The 17,333-nt window shown below is 43.7% G+C and overlaps 1 protein-coding gene and 1 long non-coding RNA gene across 17 annotated transcripts in view; one reads left to right on the top strand and one right to left on the bottom strand.

Moving 5' to 3' along the window:
- Positions 1-17,333, bottom strand: part of RGS6 (regulator of G protein signaling 6) — a 606,431-nt gene that overhangs the window by 413,433 nt on the left and 175,665 nt on the right. The window contains exon 2 of one of the 16 annotated variants that reach the window (XM_045060160.1): positions 3,912-4,056. The exons of the other annotated variants lie outside the window; for them this stretch is intronic. The gene's annotated coding sequence lies outside the window, so the exon portion shown is untranslated. The remainder of the gene's footprint in view (positions 1-3,911; positions 4,057-17,333) is intronic. 16 annotated transcript variants of the gene reach the window in all.
- LOC123386133 lies at positions 212-12,598 on the top strand. Its single transcript, XR_006599767.1, has 4 exons — positions 212-482; positions 2,869-2,986; positions 4,341-4,486; positions 12,007-12,598. It is a non-coding gene; the product is annotated as an uncharacterized LOC123386133 (long non-coding RNA).

Below are 17,333 nucleotides of genomic sequence, written 5' to 3'. Positions count from 1 at the left end.
TATACTCAAGTTGTATAAGCTTGAATAAATTACTTCATGTATCTAAGCCTCCATGCATTCATCTATAAAATGGGAAGAGTAATGTCTCCTCCTCAAGTTTGAAAGTACTTACCAGAACATCTGACACTGTAAGCGCTCAACAAAGGTATCCGTGACTACTACAATGATGATCCCTACCACCGCTTCCATAAAAAACTAATGAGTCCAAAGACAGTGAATCCTAGCCGGAGCCAAAGGGAAAAGTGAGGGGTCCTCACAAGACCAATGGGCAGAGCAGTCTTAATGCATCTGGCTCACCTTTCACTAGGGCATCAACAGCTCCCATGGAGAGCAACCCCAGACCTACTAAACCTTAATGAAATGGAAGAAAGGGCCTCCAAAGAAAGGAAAAAAGCAGTAGCTCCCTTGGCAAACCAGCCGTGACAGGATGGGATTCAGATACGGGACACAAATACCACGGCAAAGCTCACGCTCCCAATTCGGTAGGCCACCGGTGTCTGTCCTTTGGCCATGTCTGCAGCCCTTTTGTATTCATCTCCTGGGCCCTTGATTCAAGCTACACACCTCACTGACTCAACTATAACATTATCTCCCAGATAAAACGTCCATTAACTCTGCTCACACAACATGCTGAGGCTTCTGCGTCCGCATCTATCATGCACTTACCACAGTGTTCCTGTTCGGTGTTTGTATTTATGTCATTTTTGTGGTTAAGGAGATTTCAAATTCATCATACAATCGGGCTTGGTATGATAATAATCACTTTACATCCATAATCTCACATCCAACGCATTACAAACATTCAGCTGTATTTCCTGTCCGTCTTTTTCTCCCTTTTGCCTTTTTATGTGGTTTTGGTTCACATATGCATGTAGTTTCAAGGGTACAATTGTTACTATACTTTTCAATCATTTGAGCATTTTTCAAATTACTTCACCGTCTCCCAAGATCATCATTTAATTGCTGTGTAACTTTCCACCAAGGAAATGCTTTTAATTTACTTAAGTATAGCTCTCCCGCGGGACATGCAGAGCATCCCCATTTCTGGCTATTATAAGTAGAACTAAAATGAATAATTTCCATGCATATGGATTTTTCCATATTTTGAAATATTTCCTAAAATTAGATTCCCAGGAATCGCATTGCTAGCTCAAGAGAAAGGGGCACTGTGATGGCTTTAGACATGTATTATCTGATCATGTTTGACAAGAATATAGATGTTTCTTGTGCGTAAGAAGCTATTTGCATCTCAGCCATTTTCCAAGCAGCTCATTCTGTCTACTCTCAGTTACACACCTCCTCCCTCATTCCTCCCACTCTTGTTGCCCGGCTGTCTACAGCACCACCTGTGGACAATCTGTCCTTTATGAACACTGATTGTCCACAGACACCCTGAACTTCTTGCCTTGGTCCGGGACCCCCTGAAAAAGTTGTCCCTTAGGTGTTCCTCGGGGTCTCCTTTTCTCTTCAGGGAACTTTCTCAGGGATGGGTTGCTAAAATACGCCTACAACCCAATGCACTAATGTGTTTTAAGTGCAAACGTCTTTGAAGTTCACAATAGTTTGATTTGTACATTGGATCATATGAAAATCGTATACCTCCCTAATGCTAAAATATTTTCTAAGACTAATAATGTACAAGAGGACCCATTTGATTACAGTTCTGCCAGCATTAGGAATCATTTGTTCTGCTTGTGTTTTTGAGCATATTGTTGATGAAAAATGATGTTGTGCACTACAATGTCAAGTTTTTAAAAAGTGATTTTTGGGGCGTCTGGGTGGCTCAGTTGGTTGAGGGTCTGAGTTCGGCTCAGGTCATGATTTCACAGCTTCTGAGTTCAAGCCCCACGTTGGGCTCTGTGCTGACAGCTCAGAGCCTGGAGCCTGCTTCTGCTTCTGTGTCTCCTTCTCTCTCTGCCCCTAACCCACTCACATTCTGTCTCTGTCTCTCTCAAAAATAAATAAACATTAAAAAATAAATTAAAAACATAAAAAATAAATAAAAAGTGATTTTTTTTAAACATGTCTACCTGCCTCCACTAAACAACTCAGTCTCCTGAGAGAAGAAACGACTATATTCTCTCTTGTAGCATTAGCGCTCAAAGATCTGGGCAGAGACGCAAAAGGGAGGGAAAAGAGAAAAGAAGAGGGGAAAGGAGGAGAAGAGAAAGAAAGGGAGCAAAGGAAGTAGGAGAAACTGGACAAGAGGAAAGGGAAGAACAATCAAGAACTAGAATCACTAGCATCTGGGGACTCTGTCCTACAAGTAGGTGGCTTCAGAGACAAGATTCAAAGACACAATCAAAGGGCATCTGGGTAGCTCAGTCAGTTAAGCATCTGACTCTTGATCTCAGCTCAGGTCATGATCTCATGGTTCATGAGATTGACCCCTGCATCTGGCTCTGTGCTAACAGCATGGAGCCTGCTTGGAATTCTCTCTCTCTCTCTCTCTCTCTCTCTCTCTCTCTCTGTCTCTCTCTGTCTCTCTCTGTCTCTTGTCTCTCTGTCTCTCTCTCTCTCTCCACCCCCCTCTCTTTTTGTCTGTTCCATGCATGCACTCTCACTCTCTCAAAATAAATAAACTTAAAAAAAAAAAAGACACAATCAAGACTAAAGATATAACTCAATCCACCACTCTACAAGTATTTCACCACCAATTCCTCTTTTAAATTCATGCAAAAAAAAAAAAAAAAAAAAAAAGAAAAGGTAGTGGCTTCTGAGGGTCAATTAGATTGAATACTTTAAATATCAGGACTTCCCCCGACCCTATGGTGTAACTTTCTTCAGAGCAGACTGTTGTTTAACAACAAGACAGATTTGACCTCAGCAGACTCATCTGTATGTTCTTCCACTTTCGTCATGAACTAGCACTGTGAACAAGCAACAGGAACAAAACTAGGTGTCTGTATCTGAGAGCACATGTAACTGAACACAAAGCAGCCATTTAAAGAAGATCATATCACTGTCCTGGAAATCAACCTTAAAGGTATGTAACTCCCTTTGCCTGTGCCTCAGTTCAAAGGCTGGTTAGCCCACCTCCCCGCCGGGTGAACCTGGTACTTAAGCTCTCAGCTTCTCATCTGAGAAATGAGGATAGAGGTTGATCTGTAAAATGAGGACAATAAAAGCTCCAATCTCACAGAGAGCTGTTGTGAGCTTGGCAAGTTAATATACGCTCGCAACAGTAACTAGTATATAGTAAGTGCTCGATAAAAGGGGAGTGATAATGATTGTTGTAAAAGAAGCCAACTGATGAAAAACCATGCAATTCTAAGGGACGCGCAGAGGTCCTAGATCTTTTCAAATGTGTACGATAAGAAAGAAGTCCATACAGCAACTGCTCGTATGCATTCAGCAGTACAACAGCACATATAATAGGCATTTTCTAGAATGGTTTATCTAAGAAGCAAGAAGGTAAAGCAAATGAAAGGAGAGAGAGCGCAGGATGAGAGAAAGGAAGCTCCTCTTCTGTCTGAACGGAGCAGTCACCACTTAGAAGCACTTACCGCTGATTGGGAATCGAGGTCCCATTTAACCAAATCTTCCAAATTTTCAAGAGAAACAAGAACTCTATATTCTTATGTAGTTTCCAGACCATTAAATGTTGGCAACTATTTCGATGGTCTCGAAAAGCCTTGTTTTGTGTCAGTCAAAACTCTGACAATCTGTCCTCTTTAAGCTTGGAGAAAAAAACCATGTCCCTAAACCAGGGTCCCCAGCCCCGTCCCTTCCGAGAACCAGTTCCCGCTGCATTCCCACTACACGGGGGTGCGAAGAGCGTTAGTGCTCAGCAAATACCCACGCGCTGCGTCGGCTCTAGACAGTCACTGGCAGCTCCAGTGAGGGCCTGCCGCATACACACTACTTACCCATCTTCGGGGGACACAGAAAAAGTAAGAGTGAGAACTTACCTTTCACTGAAGAGGCCAGAGACATGTAAGCGAAGGGCCAGCAAGCATTACATTGTACATGGCTGTCCAATTGTGTGGCGCCCACTGGAGGCACCACGGGGCTGTGGGACAGGGGTCCTGAACCAGACCAGGAGGATGGGGGAGGCTGTGGAGAAGACAGAGAGGTACACTCCGGGTAACAGAGGCAAAATGAGTGGCAGCACGGCTGTCTCAGGTTATTGTAACATTTCTCCCACCCTTAATGTTGGAAAGTCTGTATGGTCCAGTTGTTTTTAGTGGGTTTTCTGTTTTGGTCAGGGAAACATAAAAGCCACCCCTAACATATTACCATGAAAATGAGCTGTATGTTGGTAGCGTTGACTAATAAATTCTGCTTTCAAACATTTTCTGAGCCTCTGAACACTCTCTGTGGCTTGGTTGGCGGGGTAGGCCAAGAGGTGGCCCCTGACCATAAGAAGCCACAGTCCCGTGACGGAGCTGACTCTAAGGAGACAAGATGGCAGGCCTGCGGAGCACCGTGTCCAGGGAGTTGAGGTGCCGTCACGCGCAAGCCACCAGCTGGGCCGCATCTGGGGGTGAGTAGGCGTCGGCCAGGCAGACAACGGGGAGGAGGGGTGTTCCAGGTAGCAGCAGCAACACAGGCCAAGGCGTAGAATGGTGAAAGCCAGTAGTTTATAGCAGCAAAGATACCCACCCTCTTTTCCACCTCTTCATTCTTGGTCTGTCTGCTAATTACGGCCTTCCTGTGTCTCAGCAAGACAGGAATCTCCGAAGATCCTTAAAGATTCTGAAAACTTGCCCTAGTGTTGCCGTTCATTCACAGGAAAAGGCAGCAAAGATGAAAAACCACCAAAGGCCAACGTAAAGAGAATGACTTGCAGTGCCTTTGGTACATGCAGATGCATTTAACTGGGTCTCTGCAGTCTGGGCACGGGGGTGAGGCTGTCAATAAAATCAACTCTGACCTCATTTATTTGGGGATAGATGATTCTCTGCTTGGCCTCTAATACAAGAGGAGATGCTCACATATAAAGAATAGAAATCGCACAACACAGCTCAGGGTTGGTTTGGGTTTGAGCTTAGGGTTGTCGTACGTTTTGCATTTTGTTTTTACAACTATTAGCGTTAAAAGGAGTTTTTTAAGTTAATATTGACCTATTTTGCTCAGAAGGGGAAAGTTAAAAGTTATAAAGTTACAAAGCTAAAGATTTCAACTTACAACCACCATTGTCATGTTTCAAAACACCATGAAAAGGGTACTCTAGGAGTACTAGGGGAGTAACTTTTAGCATCCTGGGTCCATTGCCTGTTATGTGGAGCAGCATTTTCACCCTTTTCTTCTCTTCCTGACTGGCTTCTGATGGCCCCTGAATCTCCACGGGGAGTAAAGGAAGGAGATTGTGGCAATTTGTTCCACAGATGGTCCCCCGGGGACCATGCCTCCTGCCCCGCTTTGTCTGGGCTGTCCTGCATAGCCAGTGGAAGGTGGATGCTACAGGACTTCTCAGCCTAAATCAAAAAAGCCTTGCAGTATCTGTGTTGGTATCTCGGGATGTTCAGCTTCAGAACCCAGCCACCAGCCTAGGAGAAGTGCACGCCACATGGGGAGGCCACACGTCAGAATCCAAGCTGAGATCAACGGCTAGGCATGTGATGAGCCATCTTGGATGTTTCCATCTCCGCAAGTGTTCAGATGACTCCAGCCCCAGTTGCCATTTGAGAGCAAGAGTATGAGACCCCCCCCCCCCAGCAGGACAAGCTAGCTGAGTGCAGCCAACCCCCAGAACGGTGGCTTATTGCACAGCAAGGTAGAACCAGAAGACAGAAGTCAACAGAAGAAAAAGGAAAACCAGAAATTAAGTGTTTTCTACCTGTGACAACATGGTAAATGAGACTGAACTATGTGGCCCAATTGCTTTTTTAAATTTGAGCGTAGTTATTAATTATCGCACTCCCTTTCCCTAGTGATCGCCTGAAGACAACCAAGGCATAAAAATATGCATTTTCTGGGAATAGACACAGACTTAACATGCCTCATGTCATGTGTCGATGCATTTTTCTTAATTATCTTCAAGGTTCACTTTTTAGGCTAGAAAAACAAAAGCAAAATCTTCAGAGACAAAGCAAGATTAGCTAGTCTCCACCAAAATCCTTTACGTAGTAAGGTCAGCAATCATATACGTTGATATGGGCAGTGTACCAGAATTTCCTATCTTTCCAGTTTAACTATGAAACTGGCATGACATTAAAAATGTAATAGTTTTCCACGTTCAGGGTAAGCGCATTCATTTTTATATCTGATGCTTAGTAGCAAAACTCTCGTGTGCCATATATGATAGACTGATGATTGCCAATTCGTTGCCCCATCAGCATCCATTCCCTTGTGATCCTTGTTAGTGCCCTCCACTTTGTTTGAAACCTTATGTGTCAGCTAAATACCCAACTTACAGAGGTATCCTTGAAACTGGACACTATCACAGCCATTTAGAATTAAGAGCAAGACTGCTGGGGAGTTCCGATGAAACTTTTGCTGTCCTGATAAAAGGAGAGAGCTGTGGCTAGCACACCACTTCACGTCTCCCTTCTAGAATGTGCACGTGATGTCTGCAGTCCCAGCAGCAGCCATTTTGCCACCATGAGGCAATAAGCATAAGGATGAATACTAACACATGAGGAAGAGCAGAGCGGAAAACACAAAATAATCACGATTTCTGACAGAATTGCCAAACAGCTGAACAAAGCCTAAAAACTGCCTCTGGCTAGATTTGTTGTGTGAGAAAAATACCCCAATTATTAAAACCACCATTGATTCAGCTTTTATCACCTACTGCCAAATGCATTTCTGTGTGATAGTGCTAAATTATTCATTAAAACCAAACAACTACAATTGAGTTCAATGCTACCTGCTCAAATATAATTTCTCTTCAGACTATACTATGGTCCACATGGTTGATGAGGTACATTTTGCCCACCTCAGCCACTCATTTAGATAATTGACACTGCAGCACTGAGAACTCGTCCTTTATATAGTAGTCTGCCATGAAGAGCCAACTACTCAGACTGACAATCGAAAAAACATCAGATAAAAGAGCATTAGATTTTCAAAAGCACAGTGCAGTGAGCACAGTGATTTGTGGGAGGCATTTTTCTTTCTGTTTCTTTCTTTCTTTCCTTTTTTTTTTTGCTTGATTGTTGTGTAATAGCAATAATATTCCTGCCTTTGGAATATACTTGCAGAAACAACTGTTGTGGTTATCAAACATCTCAGCTTTGCTTTAGCATTTAATCACCCACAAAACCCTATTTATTGTCTCTCTACTCCTCCATGGTTATCAGAATCCCATAATTAAGGCATAATGAAAGTAAACAGTGTCACAGGAAACTAGATGTCTTTAAAAGGAGAGTAGTTAAGGCAAGACAAATGTTCCTAAAGATAGCAGTAGAGCGAAGTGGAATTGCTAAGGAGCTGTGTGTGTGTGTGTGTGTGTGTGCGTGTATGTGTGTGTGTTGGTGGTGATTAAAAAGAATCATCATCTAAGTGAAGTATTTAGGGAATAAATTGCCTCTTGATGGATAATAAATTAATCTGAAGAATTCATAGTGAATTCAAATAATGAAATCAAATTAGTACAGCAAGACCCCTAAACCAACACACAAACCCCAAGAAAAGGAAGGCCGCTCATCTCTGAAAAGCTAAACTCGGGGTGACCAACAGCTTATCAATATGTTGTCTTGCCTCCAAGATTTATGCCTTAGCTACTTCTAAAATGATTTGGTGTGCAAGAGATGGCATATGAAATTAGAAGAAAACCTTCCCTTAATGTTTATTCGTTTATTTATTTATTTATTTATTTATTTATTTATTTATTTATTTTGAGAAAGAGAGAGAAGAGAGCCAGGGATGGGGGTACAGAAAGAGAGGGAGGAAGAAGTCCCAAGCAGGCTCCACACTGCTGCCCGACATGGGGCTCGAGCTCACAAACCACGAGATCATGACCTGAGCCAAAACCAAGAGTCAGACACATAACCGACTGCCCCAGAAAACCTTTCATTCATAAAGTCAAAATATAAATATAGTACAAGTCACTGGGATGAGCCAGGTACTACAGCTGGGCACTACATTTAGATGGGAGATTCCTGGTAGCTGCAGCAAAAGGAAACTCTTGCTTTACATTGCTTCCATTATTAGATAAAAGGAAGCACATATATTCAATAGGAGAGCAGCTTTGTCCTGGCAGGAAATTCTTTTGGTAATTTACGATACAGGAAATATGAAGGCTCATCATCTCTCAATAACGTTCATCTTTTTTCATGGGATACAACACAATTTATTGTTCCACATTTTTAGAATGCATCTGTATAGTACATACGTATCTTTAATTACTTCGTTAATGTCTGTCATCCCAAGTCGACTGTAAACACCATGAGGAGGGAGGAATTATTTCTGTTTTCTTCCAGAACCTGGCTCAGTGTCTGACTCATTTTAGATTTCTAATCAATATTTATTGAATAAGTGAACAAGCTCTTTGGTCAAAGACAAAATGTGAAACCTAGAACTCCCCTCTCCATAACTGCAAGGTACAACAGTCATACAAAATACTTACGCATAAAGTGCTACGTAAAGCCTGTCTGCTCAGCACTGTTTACAATAACCGTGGCGGTGACCAAGAGAATAAAACCCAAAGGTCCACCAAAAAGAGAGAGGATTCATACAACAAATCTGATTTAGAAATTAAAATAAGGGGCGCCTGGGTGGCTTGGTCGGTTAAGCATCCGACTTCAGCTCAGGTCATGATCTCACGGTCCGTGAGTTCGAGCCCCGCCCCGCGTCGGGCTCTGTGCTGATAGCTCAGAGCCTAGAGCCTGTTTCAGATTCTGTGTTCCCTCTCTCTCTGCCCCTCCCCTGTTCATGCTCTGTCTCTCTCTGTCTCAAAAATAAATAAACGTTTAAAAAAAATTTAAAAAAAAGAAATTAAAATAAATAAATTGGAGCAATGTAGATTTTTTTAGTATGTTACTTGAAAAAAAGCAAACTACAAAATGAGGCTTACAGAGTAACATTCGTATCCCTTTAAAATATGGAACACACGGGGCACCTGGGTGGCTCAGTCGGTTGAGTGTCCGACTTCAGCTCAGGTCATGATCTCACAGTTCGTGGGTTCGAGCCCCGCGTCGGGCTCTGTGCTGACAGCTCGGAGCCTGGAGCCTGCTTCAGATTCTGTGTCTCCTTCTCCCTCTTCCCCTTCCCCACTCATGCTCTGTCTCTCAAAAATGAATAAATGTTAAAAAATAATAAATAAGGAAAGTAAAATATGGAACACAACACTATATATAGTTGTTTCAAAGTAGGCATGGGACAGAAACACCAAATCTAAGGTACTGGTCTGTGTTTCGAGAGGGAAGGAGTATGGGATCGAGAAGGATGCACATGGGGCTTCAATCCTGTCTGAGGCTGAATGGTGGTTATATATCTATTCTCCACCCCCCAACCCCCGCACCCATAGGCGTGCATACATGTGTGCACATGCACACACACATGCACACCTTTTTTGAATGCCTGGAGTATTTCATAAGGAAAAACAAGAGAAGTCTGAGATAAGCCATAGACAAGAGGACCCTAATGAGACTTGGAGACATGATAGCTAAGTGTAACATGGTAATCTGGGTGGGGTCCTAGGGTAGAACAAGACGTTAGGTAAAAACTAAGGACGATGAAAAAAAGTATAGACTTCAGTTGATAATATGTCAATATGGGTCCATTAACCATAACAAATGTATTATTCTAATATAAGATATTAATAATAGCTGGAAAACAAAATCTGAAATAATAAAATAAAATAAACAATAATAAAATCATATCTAAAAAACTGGATACACAGTATGATGAGACCTCTCTGAACTACCTTCACTGTTCTTCGGTGAATCGAAAACCGTTTCAAAGTAAGTTTATGTTTTACAAAGGAAACACCGCAAAAATATTTATGAAGTGGACCTTTCCTATAGCAATCCTTCAACAAAAGCATAAGCTGTACTGCTTAGGAAAGGCCTTCCTCTAGTCCAAGTGTTATGATTTTTGATGATTCAACTTAGCAGAAGAGAGTTTAGAGAAGAGTAAGTTAATACATTTCTTAGACTGCTGTTATTTCCCTTAAATATCAGATGGCTCAAGCTTGCCTTTTGTAAGAGCTGAATAGCAGAGAAACATGGTCTTGTCCCCAAGAAACGAGTCCATCTGAGAACAGGGGCCTAGGGCAAACAGCGTACTACCTGGCTTGGCCACTTTCTACCTCAACCTCTCTCCTGGCAGTGTTTCTGTCCTGCTTGTTTAGGCCATTTGCATAGTTAAGTGAAGCCAGACTATTTCTATCTTTTTTTAAAGGAAAAGAGTAAATAAGTTTCCATGGCAGATACAGGTACACCACGTGGATTCCAAGGAATTGCAAGGAACTTCATTCTCAATAGCCAACCTCAGATGAGACGACACTCATAGAAATGGAGATCCACAGAGAAGCTCGGAGCTTAGCTCCTGTGGCCTCCTTACTTAAGGATGAGTTAAGCAGGCTCCGGGGACTTGAAGTGATTTGGTCAAGGCCCCCTCGGTCCACTGTGCCCCTTCAAGAGCTAAGAGCACTGAATACCCCCCTCATGTGACCAAGGGAAAACAGGACCTCAGCAGTGACCAGGCTCCTCTGCTCACAGGGGAGGGTGCTGGCCAGGGTAAGGCTGACACAACAGGGAAAGGCCCGTGGGCTTTGAGTGAGAGCAAGCAAGGGAGAGAAGGCCAGGAGTCTGAGAGGCAGGGAGGGCAGAGCAGGACTCTGGGGAAGCGGCCAGTGGAAAGTCCCCTTCTGGTGCCAGAGTGGCTGGAGAGCCTGTTCACACTGGTATTGACACTCCTGCCCCCCTGCATTTTAAATGCTTATGTTACCCCCTCTCCCTCGTCTTTAGTGAAGCCCGCCACACTCACAAATGCTCACTTGGGAGGGTTCTGCTGGGTGGAAATCACTGAGGCAGGACTCCTGGGCCCAGATGACCAAGAGGAGGTAGGGCCCCCGGAAATGAGAAATACTGGACAGGGAGGAGGACTCTCGAGGAGTGTGGCACTGGAGGCACGAGTCAATTCTTTGTAGATGTCAAGGGCATGGACATCAGCGAGGCCAACCCGGGTCTGGCTAATGCTCCCTCCCACCAAGTACACCAGCCTGGAAGTCTCCAAAAAGGGAACTTTGTGGAAACTTCCCTACCTTCCCATTAACCTTCTCCAGGAAGACCTACGGTGTTCGCTGGTCCACACATGGACTTCATCATTTACAGGATAGCTGCCTATAAAGATCATTTAACTTCACCAGCAAGAGAAATATGAAGGCACCATAAATCCAAAGGAGTTTGGGTCTTATTTCTACCCACTACTGAAGGCTTTTAAAGAATTTTTGTTGTGGTGGTGGTATGTTGGAAAAGGAGGGCTCAAGAAAGAAGCTAGAAGCAACTAGAGGAAGAAAAGCTCGTGAAGAGAAACCACCAGGTCTTTAGGGGGAGACTCCAGATACCGGTGTCAGCTTCACTAAGGAAAGGAGGTTGTTCTCAAAGGAATTCTTAAACATGTCAAATGTCAAAAAGAACTTAGGTGAAGTGTGAGAAATATCTATTAGATTTTTCCAGTAGGGAGACACCAATGACCCTGCCAAAGCAGTATTCATTGGCCAAATATAGTTGCACAAGTTGTTGACTGAACAAGAACATCAGCCTGTGGTGTGCTCATCCCCTCAGAGAAGGGATGCATTTTTCCTAACTGGGGCAAAGACAACAAACATGCTTGTGAAATAACTGGTGTCTACACAGAGGGGAGAAGGCAAAGCCCTATCAGAGAAAGAGGGTATGTTCTAGGGTCAAAGCTCAGTCCTCCTCTTGGGCAGAACTTCACCCTTACAGAAGGAAGGACTGTCACTGTGAAGGGAAGAGATGAATTAAAGGAGAGGGATTAGAAGAACAAAGGGAAAGAGTGGCAGGGGGGAAAGGGACTGTGGTGGAGTCTGGGTTCTGGCTCCAATTGCTAGGAAAACTTAACTGCTTACTCTGTTAATTCTTATGTTTGTAGAGCTCGCGTAGTTTTCACAAAGCTGTCTCCCATAGCATCGGACCTTTAAATCACCCTGGGAGAGAGGAAATGCCTCATTGTCATCTCCCTTCCACGCCTGAGGAAGTCAATACGTGAAGAGTACAATTCCAAGTGACGGAGCCGGGGAGCGTATGCTGTAATAGACAAAGGATGCACCTTGCCTGTAAATCCAGGTGCTGGCCCAGCACGGTCACTTACGAACAAGTTGCACCAAACCATGGAGGCTCTGTTTGCACAACTGTCCTATGGAACACGGGAGTTCTTCCTTACACAGAATTGAGGGTGGACCGAGATGTACACACACACTGATGTCAGAGCCCAATACATAAACTTTCTCTCCCTCTCTTCTCCACTTAGAATTCATATTCAGATTATCAGACTCTAGGTCAACAACCAGAACCTTATTCTCAAATCTCTGTAAGCTCTGGTTTAATGAGAACCCCAGAGTTACGGTGTAGAAATTGAGTTCCCTGGGGTGCCTGGGTGGCTCAGTCAGTTTTGGGTCCATCCCTTGATTTCAGCTCGGGTCATGATCTCACGGTTTGTGAGCTCAAGCCCCAAGTCAGCTTAGCACGGAGTCTGCTTGGGATTCTCTCTGTCTCCTTCTCTCTGCCCCTCCCCTGCGTATGTGTGCATGTGCACACGTAATATTCGCTGTCTCAAAATAAATAAATAAACTTTAAAAAAAGAATTGAAGAACAAGACATTAAATTCCTTAAAGAATTTATACTATTAGTAAAACTGGATGTGTTGCATTTACCTAACATTTTACAACATTCCCTACTAAAAGTATCAGTGAGCTATAAGGCCGCTTCTGCTCTCCCTGCCCGGCAGCCTCCTTCCCTGGGGAATTAGAGCCCTGCTGTGGGGATCGCAGTTGGCGAAGGGAGAAGGAAGGACTGTCCCATGCAAACCCAAGGAGCTCCCACCCGCACTGATCTGTGAGTTGCTTTAAAAAAAAAAAAAAAAAGAAGAAGAAGAAGCTCCAGATGTGGCCAGGGAAGGAGGCTGGGAAATGACATGAGAATCTTCCTCCCTGCTTTATGCCACGGAGTTATCCCTCCAAGGAATGCAAAAAGCATTCGCATAAAAAAAAAAATACATGAAATGATTTCATTACCTGCTTCTAGTAAACATTTTTTTCCCCACTAAAACATTTCCATCAAAAGATCAGGAAACAGGGCCAGGCAAGTTGCTTTTTAAATTCGACAGTGATTCCTCAGCTAAGAAAAAACAAATTGGATAGAGCAGATAATCTTCAAATCCCTAACAGGAAACACCTAGCGTAGACTAATTAACCCGGTTTCGATCACCAGGAAACTAATGTATAACGTGTAGGAATATAAACTCAGATCATCTGACGTTGGCCTAATTCTTTCAGCAAAACGTAAATGTATATCAGCGGGTCACAAGATTATTTAGTGTTGTTCCGGCCGTGTGCGCTTGTGTCCTATCCCTTGTTATGTTATTCCAGAAAAATCAGAGGGCTTCTCCCATGTTCACTAGACGCGGTCTGATCTGGTTACGCATGCGGTAGACCCACAGAGCAGTAGGTAAGTTTCTATCTTCAGTCCTGCTTTCGTTTCCCGGACAGTTTCTATGTGCCAGGCACTGTCCGAGGCACTGGGAACCCAATGGCAATCCTATTAACATTCCAGTTCTCCTCGTGGAAATTAATTCTCACTGGGGCACACGGGACCAGGATAATATCAAGAATAATATCAGCGAGTAGTAAATGCAGTGAAGAGAACACAAAGGTACAATGAGATAGTATCCCTCGAGGTGGGGCTGGGGCCGCTTTAGGCCAGGGGCTAGGGAAGACCCACTGCGGGATGATGGAAACACAACAGCTGGGCAAAGATCCAGAGCAGGAACATTTTAGCAGAGGGAACAGCATGTGCAAAGGCCTTGAGGAGAGAAGGAGCTCAGGGCCATTGCAGAACAGAAAGAAGGCCCGGGTACTGAGAACACAGAACGAGGGGCGAAGCGGCGCGAGGTGGGGACCACAGGCAGGGGCCAGACTGCAGTGAGCCCGGGAGCACGCGATAAAAATGCAGACGTTATTCTAAGGCCAGTGGGCAACCACTGGAGAGTTTTTTGAGCGAGAGAATGATCTGGTCTCATTTAAGCCTTCAACTGATCACTCTGGCTGAGGACAGAAATGGGCTAGGAAGGCAGAGAGGTGAGGGTTTGGGGGAGGGGGGAGACGGGAGCAGAGAGACCTCACCGTTGTCCAGACAAAAGATAATGGTGACAATGTCAGTAACTGTAAGTGAAACTATTTTAATGAATCATTTCAAATGAAATCCCTCTTCTGTTTCACCAAGGAGAGCGGAAGCCTTAATGGAAACGTCGTGATACGTGGTAAACGCTGAGCTGACATCTGCCAGGACCTGAAACAGGCGAAGGAAAAAGCCTGCATAGCCGAGGAGCTGGTCACTCCGAAATACATTTATGTGCTCATGGGAAATGGGAATGCGTTGCAGCTGACAGTTTCATTCTTTTTTTTTTTTTTTTAATTTTTTTTCCAACGTTTTTATTTATTTTTGGGACAGAGAGAGACAGAGCATGAACGGGGGAGGGGCAGAGAGAGAGGGATACACAGAATCGGAAACAGGCTCCAGGCTCCGAGCCGTCAGCCCAGAGCCCGACGCGGGGCTCGAACTCACGGACCGCGAGATCGTGACCTGGCTGAAGTCGGACGCTTAACCGACTGCGCCACCCAGGCGCCCCTGGCAGTTTCATTGCTGATTCAAGTGAATGGCACCCATGTTTATTTCTTATGAGCACAACGTGTCCCAAAGATCACTGATGAGCAAAGGACGCCACGGAATCAAAACTCTGCCACCAAAGGCAGCTGGCGACACAGAGGCAAGGGGCAACAGCCTTTATTTTTAAAAACAAAGTTCCATCTTCAGTGCACAGAAAGAGATGGTCCAATAAGATTCTGGTCTTCTGGTCTTTTCTTTGCTGAGCCCAAAGCACTAATTCTCACTCGCTCCCCAGCCTTTATCTTGTGGCTCGCCCACTCCCACCTGGCCCATGGCGGTTCCAAGATTTCTCTGACCTTCATTTCTTTCATTAGTAGCTAGAAGTCAGTTGGCTCTGACAAAGACTATCTCCTTATCAAGCCTTAGACTCCTCTGAGTCCTCTTTTGGAAGAGGCATTGCTCTTGGATTCTGTCCTCGGCCTGCTTATTCCGGTTTTAGCAAGAATACTCTGAGACCATTTAGTGAAAAATCTCCCACCTCTGTATCTAATCACCCTTGATATCTGACCAAATTCTTTATCTCCCACCTTCGAGTTTGCCCCAATCTGCCTTCCCCAAGAATCCTCCTTGCCCCTGATGTTTGTTTGCCCTTCCTCATTTTCTGCCCACTCACCCTGCTCCTTGGCTATAAATCACCACTTGGCCTTGCCATAATCAGAGCTGGGCCCGGTATCTCTCCCCTATTGCAAAATTCTGCTGTAGTAGCCCCTCCTTGAATAAAGCCCTCCTTATCATCTTTAACAAGTGACTGAATAATTTTTTCTTTAACTGTTCCCTTAAGATTATAGTCACAGATACAAATAGGGAATAGCAGAAACTTTAAAAATCCCAAATCTGGGCGCCTGGGTGGCTCAGTCAGTTGAGCATCTGACTTCAGCTCAGGTCAGGATCTCACAGTTTGTGGGTTCGAGCCCCACGTCGGGCTCTGTGCTGACAGCTCGGAGCCTGGAGCCTGCTTTGGATTCTGTGTCTCCCTCTCTCTCTGCCCCTGCCCCGCTTGTGCTCTGTCTCTCAAAAATAAATAAAAATGTTAAAAAAATTTTTTTTGTTAAATCCCAAATCTGGAAGGGATGAGCTCATCCAGGTGACTTGCTTGAAAAGATCTTGCATGATCAGAACAAGTTATTCATAATCACGAGAAATGATCCTCCTTGGTCCACATGGGGCCTTCAAAACATTTAGTTTTAATAATATAATGAAGAACCATGAGCCTATGACTTAACCCAAAAAATGAGAACAAACCAATAGTTACTCATATGCTCACCCCATACCTGCTGTAACCACTATTCTGATTTGTGCATTCCTTTCCTTCTTAAAAAAGTGTGGGAGGGGTGTTGTAGAAGTTTTCATATTTCTGAGTTCTATGGAAAAGGCATACACATTGTATTCTTCTGGAACTTTCTTTTTCACTCAGTCATCACTAAAATTTATCTGTGTTGAGTGTATCTCTACTCAAGTTTCACATCTTCATAATATTCCATTGAGTTCCACTTTTTTTTTTTTTTAATGCATTTCATCTCGGGGCATCTGGGTGGCTCAGTCAGTTGGGCATCTGGCTCTTGATTTTAGTTCAGGTCATGATCTCACAATTTGCGAGATGGAATCCCTCACTGGGCTCTGTGCTGACAGCGCAGAGCCTGCTTGGGATTCTCTCTCTCCCTCTCTCTGCCCTTCTCCTGCTTGTACTCTTTCTCTCAAAATAAACTTTAAAAAAATAACGCTAAATAAATAAGTAAATAAATTCATTTCATCTTACCTGATGAAGAAGGCAAAATACTCACAATAAAATATTCCAAGTCTCCCTAATTCACTATTTTAGAAGTATGGTCCTAAGAACACATGATAGTAAATGCCTCAGGGGAAATGGGGTTTAGGTATTTCCTGGTCAGGACAATTAAGTGTTCAGGAGAGCCTTGCTCATTAGCTACAAATATTCAGGCATTATTTAGTTCACTGATTTAGCTGATTGAATCAAAAAGAAAACTTCTGGTTTTAACTTCCAGTTAGAAAACTTACATTTATTATTCCATGCTTTTAAGAAGCAGTTCACAAGATTTTTTTTAGATATTGCTTTTTAAAGTTTATTTATTTATTTTCAGAGAGAGAGAGAGAGAGAGAGAGCACGCAGGTATACACGTGTGCTGTCAGCATGGAGCCTGATGTGGGGCTTGAACTCAAGAACCATGAGATCATGACCTGAAACCAAGAGTCAGATGCTTAACCAGCTGAGCTACCCAGGCACCCGAACAGTTGAAGAGATTTTATTCTGCTCTTTAATTGCAGAGGAATGGGTCAACTTCAGATATGTCAGAGCACGCCTTGAAACAAGCCCCATAAATCTTCTGGTCAGCCTTCAGGTATAGATTTTTTTGAGGGGGAAAAATTAAATATGCTAATACTTATAAAGTGTAGGAGGGTGAAGACAGAAGTTGTAGGAGCACATAAGAAAGGGAGAGCCCTTAATAGCAAGAAAAGTATTTCTGGGAACACTGTCACAGTTACTAAGTAGAAAAATATCCAGCCTGAAGAAAAATA

The sequence above is a fragment of the Felis catus genome, chromosome B3 (assembly GCF_018350175.1).
Source record: "Felis catus isolate Fca126 chromosome B3, F.catus_Fca126_mat1.0, whole genome shotgun sequence".
Taxonomy (NCBI): domain Eukaryota; kingdom Metazoa; phylum Chordata; class Mammalia; order Carnivora; family Felidae; genus Felis; species Felis catus.
Note: the sequence above shows the minus strand (reverse complement) of the source record. Positions and strands in the feature narration are given on the sequence as shown.